The sequence below is a fragment of the Tauraco erythrolophus genome, chromosome 5 (assembly GCF_009769465.1).
Source record: "Tauraco erythrolophus isolate bTauEry1 chromosome 5, bTauEry1.pri, whole genome shotgun sequence".
NCBI lineage: Eukaryota > Metazoa > Chordata > Aves > Musophagiformes > Musophagidae > Tauraco > Tauraco erythrolophus.
The window spans coordinates 21863636-21877891 of NC_141469.1; the positions used below are offsets into that span (position 1 = coordinate 21863636).

At 45.9% G+C, this 14256-nt stretch overlaps 1 protein-coding gene across 6 annotated transcripts in view; it reads right to left on the minus strand.

The window, feature by feature from the left end:
• Positions 1 to 14256, minus strand: part of EXOC6B (exocyst complex component 6B) — a 326648-nt gene that overhangs the window by 148035 nt on the left and 164357 nt on the right. The gene's annotated exons all lie outside the window — the stretch shown is intronic.

The window sequence follows — 14256 nt, forward strand, 5'->3', positions numbered from 1 at the left end:
GCTGCAAAACGCAGCTCTGGAAGGAATCATGCCCACCCAAAACCTCATCCTTTCCCAAACACAAGCAGAGGGGAAGGATCGGATGAAGAACTGGTGCTCCATGCTCAAACCCTGCAGTAGGCCCAGTGAAGAAGAAAGAGCGGACAAATATCTCTGTACAAAACAGATGGACTCTTTCTTGCAAACAAATGTTAAAGCAAAATCACACGCAGCACACCTGGTTTCAAGCACACTCATTTCACATTTCGCACAGCATCACAGGTTTCAGGGAGCTTTGCGATGGGAGAAGGGACAGCACCCCCTCTTTCAGGTTCATTCCCCTGTTAAAGAATTTAACCTCTGCACGAGCTGAGGATGACCTTCCACGAGAAAGGGCATTTTCCCGTGTAGGTTCATCATTTGCTGTGAAAATGGAAGAGACAGCAGCCATGGGAGAGGACGGGGAGACGAAAATCTGCCTTCTCTTCCCAGGCTTGATCAAAGTTTCAAATTAGAAACCTGAGATTTCAAATACGGCAACAGACCCTGAACCTTCGTCTTCTTGAGATGAAGCAGTTTCTTGGGCAAGAACTAGGACAGAATCTCTCCGAGGAAATGCAAAACTCTTTGGCACACCAAAACACTGCTGTCAGGGCGGATGGAAATGCTCCTTGCCCTTATAGGTGCAAGGAGCACACTGGAACAGGACGATTCTGGACCGGAGTCCACTTGGCTCCAAGGCCCTTTTTATCTAAAATCCTAAAATGTACTCACCACTGGACGACGTTAATTCTAGCCCTACACAGTTGTGCTCTTATTTACCATTTGCTCAATCAGGTCGCCCACCACCCAGGTTAAGCTCCTGCACGTTGCAGGTGAACGCATCTCAGCTACACAGAAAGCATCTGCGAGCAGATACAGAGCTGCACAAGCTAAATATGGGGATTTTAGTGAAACATCGGGATTTTCAGGGTGAAGCGAGTTCTCCTAACATGACAGACAAGTAGCCACAGTCAACCTCCCAAGCAATCTAAAATGCAAATTCCACTTCAATCACATTTTAATAGGCTTAAAAGTTAACCAGAAATGTGTTTTCTTTTCCATTTAATAGCAGTAGAAAAAAAAAATCTAGTGTATTTGCTACTGCTCAGTCATCGGTTTAGAGCTGCTGGGTTCATTTAGAGCTAGGGAGTGCTCGGTTTTCAGTCTCTGCTACCCCACCATCATTTGTTTTGTCATTCTGCTTAGCCAGGAGTGGGTACCACAGCTTTTCCTTAAACTAGACCAAGCGAAAGACTGCCGCCCCAGTCCGACCTGCAATTTACCATCACATCATCCTAGTTAAGAGAGTTGGTTTGCTTGTATAAACACTGAACACATGGCCAACCTTTTAAAAGAGTATTTTTGTATTTATCAAATCAATTCTCCATATTAAAAAGAGATACGTTCATCCAGAAGGAACATAAAGACAGACTCAAATACTTCAAAATGTTTCCCTCGGGGGCCTTTACCGATCTTAAAAATTTTATTTTTTAATAGCTAGAAAGAAGAAGTACTCCAAACCCGGAGCTGCTGTGCCTGACAAATGAAGTGAAGCGCAGAGCACACAGAGCTGTAAAAGGCGAGAAGGACATTAAACTTTTCCGAGATGACAGCTCAAGCTTTCACAGGTTCCTCGGAGTTAATGCTGCTCCAAAGGAGCAGAAAGTAACATGCACAAATTAAGATTTGTTGGAAAGTCTAATCGTCTCCCCTGATTAATAGTCTAAAGTTTATCTCTGAGTGGTAGCAGCACAAGAGAAGATCCAATGCACATTCATACCCTGAAGACCAGTGTCACCGATAAGAAGTCAAACACAAACCGTTCTTCCATATTTTTAAGAGCTTTGATTTTGTTTTCAGATGACAAAATACATCAAGTAACAGTGTACATTTCTAAAAGTTATGCCAATGACCAAGATCATACACAAATTTAGCCCTTCCCAGTGTCTAACAGAATATTTCCTGTAACTGCTCCACGGACAGACACACAAGAGATCTCCTACTGCCACAAAAAGGCTTTTCTGTATCAACCTCATTTCTGCTTTTGGCCTTCCCAGCCATCTGCATACACGTCCTCAGCACCTGATCCACCTGCTCACACACTGATCAACCCAGTCTTCTCCCCAGTGTCCCCATGGACAAAAGCTGGTCCATGCTGGGTCATAAACCACCTTGAGTCCCGGACGATGAGTTTCCTGCATTTGGGCAATGAGGTTTTTGGTAAGACTGAATGCTTTTAGATGGTGTGACATGTCATGAGGCACAGAAACAAAAGCTTGTCCAAGCTGAAGTTACCCAGAATTACTCCCTCACATCCTGTAATGGTTGGACTCAATGATCTTTAAGGTCTTTTCCGACCTAAACGGTTCTACGATAAGCCAACAGATATCCGAGCAAAGGGATACCGATTTCAGAACAAAGATCCCAAAAAGGATTAAACGTTCCCTTGGCACTTCGCAGCCTTCATATCGCCCATAAAACCAGAGGCATGTAGCATATATCTGTCCACATTGCTTCTCCACCTTAGAAACCTGAAAACACACCCAAAATATAAGACGTTTTGACACTTCACAGTAAGGACAGCCACCCTGCAGAGCAATCTCACCAAAGCACCATCCCTCAGCTCCAAAGCAGAAGAGCACAAGACCCAGGCCAGCCTTGCACAGAGTCTCAGACATTTATGTGTGTCTAGCCCTATCTCTGCAACGTGAATAATAGTTTCCTCACCTCCCAGATACAATACCTTAGATGACCTTTGAAGGTCCCTTCCAGCCCTAACCATTCTATGATTCTATGATTCTATGAATACAAGGGCGAATTTTTTCTAGGGGAAACTGTAAAAGAATATACAATAACTCCAAGCAACACAGGCTAAGACACACTAATATTAAGGAGCTTCTCTCAAATATGAGCGTCCCCCAAACAAGCCTTTACTCTGCTGCACGGATACAACATGTACATAGGAAGCATCGTTTTGAGCATTTCTGAGAGCCTCCAGCAAGCTCATATTTGAATAACTTAGAGCGGAAACTTTGCCCGTTTTGCACCGAGCCTTTCTTTCTGTGCAATCCCCCCTCCTGTGAAGCCAAGCCCTCAGGTCTGGAGCACCCAGCCTCGCGCCGGCTGACAGGCTCCAAGCTGGAGGAAGGCAATCGCCAAGCCTCGCACCGGGTAACGCTCCGAAGAAATCACCGCACGCTCAAACAATGGGATATTTGTCAAAGTACAGCTTGATCACCAGCAATCATCTGTTTTTCATAACTACATTTGACCTAAACTGAATTGACTGAACAAGTAGCCTGTGTTTCTCATTCTGGAAAATACAGCGGTGCTGCTCTCTCTCCAACCCCCCTCCCCGTCTCCTCCTTTTTAAGTCATACTTTTGAAAAGTCACAAAGCGATGATGCAGACAGATATTTCCTCATTATGAACAGCAGTGGCTAAACACTTTCAGGTTGCATTTTTGGCAAGCTCCTCCTGTTGCAGGTGAGCCACGAGGTTAAGCACAGGGGGACGTGTGCCTTTCTCCTCCGCTCGCTCTCAATCCACCCCTTTCTGCAAAGAAAAGCACGATCCGACACTTCCCAGCATAAAAACGAGCAGAGATGGGTTTCTAACCACGTGCTCTTTTCGGACTGCATTTAAAATTCATTAAAACCTTATAATGAATGAGCTGCCCAGGAGGAAAAAAAAAAAAAAAAATCTTTTTTTTTTTCAAGACAAGCCCACAGAGTCTTCTATGCGAGGCCACCGTGCGTAAAAACGTTAGGAAGCAACTGTCTGTTCATAGAAGCTCGCTCGCTCTCTGGTCCCAAGGAAGGAAGGAAGCGGTGGAAAGTGGTCACAAGCTTTCCAAGGAAGGATGCGTCCCCAACAGCTAATCAGCTCTTGTCAGGGCTCCCATCAATCCAGGAAAACAAAAACAAACCATCAACCCACCTCAATTTAAGAACACAGCATGAGTTCTTTAGGAAGATGAAGGGCAGGGCTGGAGGGAGGTAAAGGAGCCAAGGGAAGAGGAAGGTGGAAGGACAGGAGGCAAAATGTACTGAGAAGAACACAATCGGCGACAAATCTCACCCATTTTTTCACAGCCTGTTGAATATTGTGTGGTTTAAGCTGCATGTCCCTGCCAAAGAGCTGATAATCACCAACAGCCACAGTTTGCATTAATCAGAGACACACGAGTGGGGGACAGTCCCTAAATGGGATATTTTCATGAGGAGACAGTACCATACTGCTAGAGATTTGAGTCCAAAGCTTGGTTTTATCTTGTTGCTATTTCTCCTCCCCCCTGAATCCATGCATGCACCGGAGAAGGAGCAGCACAGCACCTGTCCCGCATGCCATGCGCGAGCAGAACGTCACTTGCTCCTGAGACCTCGCTATAAAACATTTGGGTTGAAAAATTGCATTTGCATATTTGGTTTTTTGTTCTTCCATGGAAAGGCAAGGGAATCGTGAGGGAGCACGGAGCAATAAAAACAAGATAAACTAATAAACAGACCTCCTGTTCCAAGAGCCACCAAGGAGCAGCACATCCAGGATTAGCTACACCCTCCATACTGGGAAAGAAGTTACGTCCTACCAGCCTGTTCCCATGTTTGATGGCAAGTTTTTGCCCCTTTTTAAGGTGATGATCCATACAAACTGAATTCAAACAGGCACACGGGATGCTGTGCAGTCTCCTCCCAACCAGAAGTGGACCAGCATGACCTCTGGATCGACCAGCTCCCAGCTCTGCCCACCTTAAACCAACACGTATGTAATAGTTCTGAGTTTACAGAAGATGGCTGAGTCAAGAAGCCAAAATGACCAGGCAGTGAAATAGCTGTTACGCACACAGAGACGTAAGCACAAGCACCAGCACTCGGCTCATACGAGCAGAACAAGAGTCCTCCTTCCTCCTACTCATCACCCATGGAGCTCTGTTGGGCGAAATCTGCCTTTGACTTCTCTACTCCCTCAAAATGGAGATGACAAAACTGGAAGGAGCAACTCACGGACAGAGGAGGGTGCTGTCATTCCAAGGGACCTGGGCAGGCTGGAGAAATGGCTCAACAGGAACCTCATGAAGTTCAACAAATGCCAAGTCCCGCCCCCTGGGGAGAAAAAGCCCCAGGCACCAATATGCACTGGAGGTGACCAGCTGAGAAGCAACTTGGTAGGAAAAGACCTGGGGGTTCTCGTGGACACCAAGTTGACCATGAGTCAGCACTGCGCCCATGCAGCAAAGGAGGCCAAAGGAGGCCTGGGCCGTGTTGGCAGAGCCTTGCCAGGAGGCCAAGGGAGGTGATGCTTCCCCTCTGCTCAGCACTGGTGAGACACGTCTGGAGAGCTGGGTCCAGATGTGAACTCAGTACGCTGGAGCAAGCCCAGCAGAGGTCCATAAAGATGCATCTGACAATAGCGAGAGACCACTGGGCCTGCTCAGCATGGAGAAGAGAAGTGCAGAGGGACCTTGTCAATGTACACAAGTACCTGATGGGAGAAGTAATCGTGGCAGAGACAGACTCTTCTCAGTGCACAATGACAGCACGAGCTTAAACAGAAAAATTTCCACTGAACGTAGGAAAAAAAACTTTTTTCCTGTGAGGGTTATCAAACACTGGAGCAGGCTGCCCTGAGAAGCTGTGGAGTTTCCATTCCAACTGGACACAGTCCTGAGCAACTTCACTCGAGCTGATCCTGCCTGTGCAAGGAGCTGGAGAAGGTGATCTCCAGAGGTTCCCTCCAACCTCTGTCTGTGATGCTGTGAAGACAGACGCAACAGCGGCTTCCCTATAGAGCAATAATGTATGTATGTGTGGGCACCTGTACAAGTCAACGTGCACCCGCTTAGTTATAGGGTCTATACACAAAAGGACCATGAGGCTTCCTGTCCAGCAGTAGCTGCAGAAAATGTGCTCTGTGGCACACCTAAGGCACTACTACAATAAAGAATTTGCTATATAGTTCTACACGTGTCCTTGGGTTAATATTTGAAACAATTACAAGAAGGAACAGGCACAACTGTTTAGACTGTGTTACTCCCAACAAGCTTTTTACCCTGAAGGATTCCAAGGCATTTCAACACCATATGACAACCACAGCTGGGGCAAGACGAGCTGGAGGTAGTGAACCAGGCAAGAAGATTTAAAGGCAAGAGACAAATCCCTGCTCTCATAACAACTCTCGTGGGTTGCTCAGTGTCTGAGAGTGGACAATTAAGTCTCTGCAAAGCAGAGAAACAAGAAGATCATGTCACCCGAGACCTCCAGGTACCAGCTTCAAATGATAAAAGAGATGAGACACCTTTCTCAGAAGCCAAACCTCTCATCCCGAGGGAGTCAGGAGAGCAGAGCCAAGGAAAACCTCTCTGAGGGCAACGCTCACCTTCTGAACATGTTGCACACATCCCTGCTTTTGTACACAGCAATTATCAACCCCCTGCATCGGAGTTTTTCCATGACCCCTCATAAAATACGACCCAAGTCGGGCGTTGATCTCGGAGCCGAAGCGCCTTTTTTGTGTCAGAATGGCGGTCTGCGGTGCTTCTCATCTTCCCACCGCGAGACCACGGCTCCCGGAATGCGAAGGCAGCGTTTGTTCATTGTACAGCAATGGCCTTGTTTCCACGTTTTCCTGAACAAAGGACTGAAACAGGGGGTATATGCGTCATAAGCCCGTCCTGAACATTGCTCACCCTTTTCCTGCGCAAATATTTGTAAACAGATCGAGAATTAATGTCCAGCCAACTCAAGACCCTTCATAAAAAAAAAGGGTTTTATTGAAAACAGGATGGCAATCATTTCCCAGATACACTGCATATAGGCCTTTAGGATGAGAAACAACATACAGAGCAGGAAAACAGCGACCGCAGCTGTGCACCAAGCTGTTCTCTGAGACGCATAAAACATGGGGCCTTATTATTTTACAGCTCCCTCCTCCCCCACAAACACACTCTCCTCTTTAAGAATAAATAAAATAAAATATGAAGTTTCTGGTCAGCACATGATAATTCCCCCAGGGTTAATTTATGCATAAAACACACAGCTTCGCTAACACGAATACCTCCACTGTCCGCACGCAGAAGGATCTTCCTAAAGCCTCTTTTTCTACAGGTCTTAGAGAATCCACATCTTACACACTCGACTGAGATCCACTTTGAAGTCTGGGGTGACTAAAATACCAAAGAAGGTACGATGAGGCCAGTGTATCTCACAATTTTGCTTCCATGTGTATCTTAATACTTTTGCTTTTCAGTGATTTCCACACACGGAGTCCAGAGGCAGCGGCACTAAGGGCAGCCCAATATAGAACTCTTCACTTCTAAGAGGGGTTCTTGGAACTCTGCTCTCCCTCCGATTTTGGGACAGTCAAGAAAAAATGGAACTGATTCATGAGGGACAAATTTAGGTCTAGTGTTGTGACATCTTTCACATGTCACTATGAACTGGCACTGAGAGTGTCATTTACTTATTTTTAGGAGCAGAAGTCCTAAATCACAGAATCATGGAATGGTTTGGGTTGGAAAGGACCATAAAGAGCATCTAGTTCCAACCCCCTGCCATGGGCAGGGACACCTTCCACTACACCAGGTTGCTCAAAGCCTCATCCAGCCTGGCCTTGAACACTTCCAGGGATGGGGCAGCCACAACATCTCTGGGCAACCTGTGCCAGTGCCTCACCACTCTCAATGTAAAAAATTTCTTTCTTAGATCTAATCGAAATCTCCCCTCTTTCAGTTTAAAGCCATTGCCCCTTGTCCTGTCACTACACACCCTTGTCAAAAGCCCCTCTCCAGCTTTCTTGTAGCTCTTTAGGTACTGGAAGGCTGCTGGAAGGTCTCCCTGGAGCCTTCTCTTCTCTAGGCTGAACAACCCCAACTCTCTCAGTTTATAAAACTTGAACATCTTGAATCTGTAAATCTTGAATATTAGCATCAGCCCAACGGAACAGTGTTGCTTGTGAACCAACTGCAATAAAAAAAGGCTTTAAAAGCGTTATGCAAAGAGGAGCTGTAGAGATATCAGTGTACTACACACTGAAGCAAGGCCAGCAGTGGCCACCAAGGGAATCGAGGGAGCTGGAGCACATGACACATGAGGACAGGTGAGGAATCATCATATCTTATACAGGATTAGAGGGCAGATGGAGTAAGGCTCCTCTTGGAAACGCACAGCAGAAGGAAAGAGAAGAGACAAAGTGCAAAAAGTTAAATTTAAGTTAATTTCAAAGGAAAAAAAATTCATACAAATACATACATACAAAAAAATACATACAGTGGTCAAACACTGGAACGGAGACCCAGAGAGGCTGGGCAGTCTCCACCCTTGGAGATCCTCAAAACTCAACTGGATGTGGCTCTGAGATCCCTGATATAACTCCAAATTCATCCCTGAATGGAAGATTGGAGCAAAATCCTCCATGAGTCTCTTCCACGCTAAATTATTATGAGTCTATAACCAGAGGATGAGAAAAGAGTGGGAATGTTTGTCAGAGATTTCCCTTTCTGTTAAACTGATTTTTACCTTAGAAAACTCAATGCTCTTCAGGGAAATTCTTTGCAAATCAGTGCACTTCCGTCTCTATCACTTGTTATTTTTGAGATATCACCGCTTCTGGACACCACCACAAAGCCCTCTGGGGTAGCTGAGGCCTTTTCCAAACATTCCTGGGACCCTTCTGATCCCCAACATCCGGGAACAGAGCAAATCTTAGCAAAAGCCTTCCCACACTTACACAACACAATTAGTGGTGTTGGTCTTCAGGGTCCTTCAGCTGGCCTGTATTCTGCACCACCCAAGGTGAACATCTCATAACAAAATCAGTCCTAATCTTAGAGCTCCCTAGAACCAACAACCTTGTAGTAGTTAAAATACCATAAAAAAAAGACATGTTCCCAACAACTGGAAAAAGGTAAATGTTGCAACAAAGGCTGAGAAGATGAGCAGCTTAACCTCACTTCAGTCCCCAGGGATGTCATGAGCTGAGTCCTCCTGGGATACATTTCCAGGGATATGGAGAAGACGACTGGGGACAACCAGGAAGAATTTAACAAGGAGAAGTTACGTCAACAATCTGATTGCCTTCTATGACAGCACAACAGGATCTATGGGGAGGAGAAAGCAGTGGGTGTCATTGACCTTAGCAAGGCTTTCGACACGCTTTTCCACAATATTCCTGTACCTAAATTCAGATGTCCCAGTCTGAATGAGTGATCAGCTGGATGGGTAAATAATCAGGGTGGTGGTCAGGTTCAGAGGGTTGTGATTAATGAGCTGTACCCTACATGGGAGCTGGTAACAAGAGGGGAACCACAGCAGGGTCTGTCCTGGGACCTGTCCCGCTTAACATCTTCATCAGTGACTTGGAGGAGGCAACAGAGCTCTCATGCGCTTTGCAGATAACATCAAACTGGGGGAAAAGTCAATACTCTCAAGAGCAGGGCCACCATCCAGGGGGTCTCAACATGCTGGTGGAATAGGCTGAGAGGAACCTGATGACAATACCTAAGGAGAAATGCCAAGTCCTGCACCTGGGAAGGAAGAAGCTCTTACAACACCACAGACGGAGGACTGACTGCCTGGGGAGCAGCTCTGTGGATAAGGACCAAGAGCCTTGGCAGACAGCAAGCGGAACGCGGGCCAGCCGCCTGCCCTGGCAGCAGAGCCGGCCAACAGCCTCCTGGGCTGTATTAACAGGAGCAAAGCCAGTAGATTGAGAGAAGTGATTATCCCCCTCTATGCAGCACCCGTTAAGACTATATCTATACACTGCATCCAGTTTTGGGCCTCTCAAATATAGGAAAGACACCGATAAACCAGAGTGAGTTCACCAGAGGCCATCAAGATGATTGAGGCTGGAGCACTTGCCCCACAGGTTAATGGAGCTTGTTCAGTCTGGAGGAGTGACTGCTTCGGGGGGGACCTAAGAGCCACCTTCAATACCTACCAGCAGGTCATGAAGCAGAATAGGTTGTCCTGAGACAACTTGATAGTCTTGGTCCTTGGAGGTTTTCAAGACCAAACTGGATAAAGCCCTGAGCAACCTGGTCTGATGTCAGAGCTGCCCCTACTGTGTTGGACCAGAGACCTCCTGAGGTCTCAATCCATCCTGGACGATTGGGTGAAATACTGAACAGACGCAGTACATGTCCCCGTGTCAGGACTAATGGAGTTAGTCACTAACAGTGGAATGGAAGTGAGTGGATCAGGATGAAATCAGCATTAAATGTAAAACATCAGCGTATTTTCTGTGAGTCAGTGACCGTGCAGAGCTTTGCGAAGCCCTGGGAAAGCACGGCTGCGCTTCCTAACCTCAGGTGACAAGAAGTCTGCATCCGGGCTATTGTAGCAAACCTCCCTTTAGGGTTTGTGTGTTTTTTTCCCTCCTCCCTAACATGTCTGTTTTCCAAGCTGAATATTTTAAGAATCAAGACTGCCTGTGATCATATCTAACCAGCTTAGAATGAACACTGATTTCTTTGCTGCTTCTTTGATCGAAGCCAAGTGGTTTTCTCCTGGGTAATAAGGTCACGGGGTTAAAAGAGCAATATGACAATTACAAAAGTTAAATCTATTGCCACTACAGCCAGACGCACTGCCCAGGGTCCATTAGCACGTAGGACAGAATGGTTATCACAGGTCACTGACACCAGTTCACTCTAATGGCTTTTCCTGTGTCCTTATCAATCCAGTGCACAAAGTGTCTCACCCTCAGCCTTTCCCTATGATCTCAGAGCTGTGTTTATAGCTATCTAACTCCACCAGGCACCAGTGGGTCAGCCAAGTCAGCAGACAGTGAGATATGCCAGGACACAACGATGGGACAATCTGCAAAGCGTCTGAGATGAACAAGGAGGTACCAGAGACTTCGAGAAGGAACATTTTTTCCACTGTCCCCCCCTTCACTCCCCCCCCCAAAAAAAATGTTTTAAAACTCCCAAGGACACTGAGGGGAAAAACTTTACAACCCTGATCTCAAAACCAGAAGTAAACCACAGACTTTCCATGGTAGGGCTTGTGTTTCAGTATCAAATAAAAGAAACAACTAGTGTTACAGAAAGAAAAAAGAGACGTTTTCATATGAAAGAGAGGGTTGGGTAGCTTGTTTGAATTGTGGTTCCTATAAGAGGATTTCTCATCCCTTGAAAGAAGAACTTCAATGGTTTTGCCCCCTTACCAAAGAACAAACATTTTGGTGGGGATGCTGGAGCTCCCCCGGAGAGGTGCAGAGCGGGCAGCCACCACGGCAAGCAGAGGAGCAACCAGCCTGCCCATTTGCCCATTTATTAGCCCACAAAGGCAGAAAAAGGAGGATTAACACAGGCAGCACAATCACTAGCACACTTCGAAGAGGAACTAAAAATAAAATAAAAACCATTTAAGTGGAGGGTTGAAAGGAAGCGAATGATCTGCCACCGGATCTGCGGCATCTCCCACTTCAACCGACATCTGCTCAGCTCGGTGACACGACGTGGTGTTGCCCATCCTCGGCCCAATGGTTCACCTCCAGTCCCTGAGCCCAGGAATCCCTGTGCAGCTTCCGCTTCCTGAAAGCCTAGCAATTTCAGCGATAAGCAAAAATAAACCCTCGTTTCTCTTCCCAAGGCCGCACAGCCAAGAGATGTAAAATGTTATATTCTTCACTAAAACAGGCCAGTGAAAGTGCACCAAGTGGATACAGCCCATGCATAATGCATGCATTTTAATATAGGAATTTAAAGACATTTCTACATGGATTATTTCTAGTGAAGGAGGGGTGTTATTATTTAGCTTACATTTTTTTACCTTTCCTAATACATTTTGTGCATCAAAGCAGCTTTAGGGTCCGAGAGGCTCAGGGTAGAAGCAATACAGCAGATAAAAACATCAGTGGCGAGATACGACAAATTTATAGTAAATACCTGTCAACTGCTATTTATCTAAATTATCCAGCTCTGGGATTCTCCAGAAATACTTCATCAACTAGGAGGCAGACGCATTTTTAAGCCTGTATTTACATCAGAATCTCTTCTTTTTTTTTTTTTTTTTTTTTTGGACACTTGTTCTTTACCCTAAAACGACCCCTTTGTAGCTCAGATCAAAGAGCTGGGAGTGTCAATACCAGTGTCTTCATGAACATGTTAAGAACCTCAAAGTAATTGGTAAGCAATTAGCATAAAGCTAAAAAAAAAACCCACCTAGCTAAGCAAACCCTAAATGAGTACTAACAGGCAGCAGCACCGGCTGAAGCAGGAGCTTAAAGCGACTTAAATCACTGTCAGCTGCCTTGGAGACAACTTCTTGGGAGCACCCTCTGTGCAAACCACTCTGACTTCTTTTATTTTTTTCAATTCCTTTCTACCCTTCGCTTTCTGCCTCGCTACGACTTAGGGGAAACATGAAACAAAAACTGCTTTTCATTTTATGTTATGTAAAGCAAAGCAATTCCATGTCTTGGCCTCGAAATACAAGGCTCCCAACAGCTGTTCAGATGCTCCAGCAGATAAACCATCTGGCCCAAACCTCACCTTTCCTAATTTATTTTGGATATCGATCAAAGCAACTCGAGCATTACATAGACTTTGGTCAAAGACAACATAAAAGATAAAAACGTCAATGGCAAAATCACTTCACTGAAATATTCTTGTTTCTTCTTTATATAACAACATCACCGTTTTCAACAAGCTTCTCTATTAACTCAAGGAAAAGATACACCCGATATCGACAGCCTCACCACGCTGCAGATGAACGTCCTTACGTAGCACACCGCCGCTCAACAGAAACTAAGTGGGGTTTAGTGTTTAAGATCAGCTAAAACTAGACATGGACTTTGGCCAACTGACCAAGGAGACCAGGACTGGCCCCAAGACTCAAGTGTCTTGGCTCTGCTGCCAGCTCCCCACCATTCACCTCTTAAATGATGCTCTTGGCATCTGTAGAACCACTGTATCCATGGTTCCAGCTAGTCTTCTTTTAATTTTCCTAGGAAAAGGACAGTATATATTTGTCTCCTGTTACCAGGATTCCCAGCGAGACACCGAGGTTGTTCAGCGGTTGCCAATTCGTACCAACCTGAAAACAAACCTGTCACCTGAAAAGCCCTTTTTTCATGCAACTGAGAGTGTATTTGCTGCACGCAGAAACCACAGGCAGGGTAAGGACTTCTTGTTCCGTTCAGGGACACCAACCCGAATCATGACATCAAAGGGTTACTGAGCAAAGAAGGGTTACCCGTGTGTACAACTCCACGTATAACACACAAATACTTCTTGCGATGTTTTGTTCCATATCTGCAGCTATCCAAAGACTCCCCTACGCCCATTTCTTCCTCAAGACACCCTCGGCCAGCCCGTTTCTCACAAGAAAAGGAATCGCCGATGAATAGTCCCATAAAGCATCCCAACAGAGCCTGTCCTCCCTGAAGCCACCACCACACCAAGGTCCAACTCTCAATTAACCCCCGCCTGACCTTCCTTCACTTTCTTTCCCCCTCCTCTGCCCTTCCTGAGAAAGTTCAGCGTTTCCTGGAAAAGTCTCCTTGCCTGTTTGATATTGTACTTCGCCTTGGTTGCTGAAGGAAGGATTTACAGGTGCCTGGCCCCCTCCACAAGACCATGACCGCAGGCTGACCTCCCGTTACAATATGTGAACTTCTGCCCTGCTGATAAGGCTGGCAGATATGAGTAGGATTTTTCAAATAATCCTTTGGGAATTTATAAGCAGCACGGCCATAAAACCGAGGTGACTGGAAGGTCGATTTCACTAAAAATAATAAATATCTCAATGTTTATTCAACGTGGGGCTTTTTAACTGCAGGCCAAGCATTTAGATAACGCTATTGTAAATGACAAATATTAGGATTTTTTGGTAACTATTACATTATGATCCTTCCGTCTGACACTGATGTGGCCGTTTCCCTCGATGCTTACTGGATCTCTGATGTTGTTCAACCCAAGTTGGGCCTAGAAAGCCAGGGCAGGATTCAACCACAGGTCAGGAAAAGGGCAATTTTCTTCTCGGGAGCCCTTACTAGGGTTGGTTACCTTTTTCTATTGCTCCTGTCACACCAACACACCTTCTTTAGAGCTTTGCTGTGTATTTTTCCTCATTACTAGGGCTTTTGGCCGAAATAGAGAAGGAGTAAAAGGACTGAATGATCTCTGCTCAGGACAGGACAGAGGATGCTAACCCGATGGCGTGAAAGCCCCGCACCGGGTCTAACCTCACCACCACCAAGCCCACTGCACCATTCCCACCTCCAGCAGAA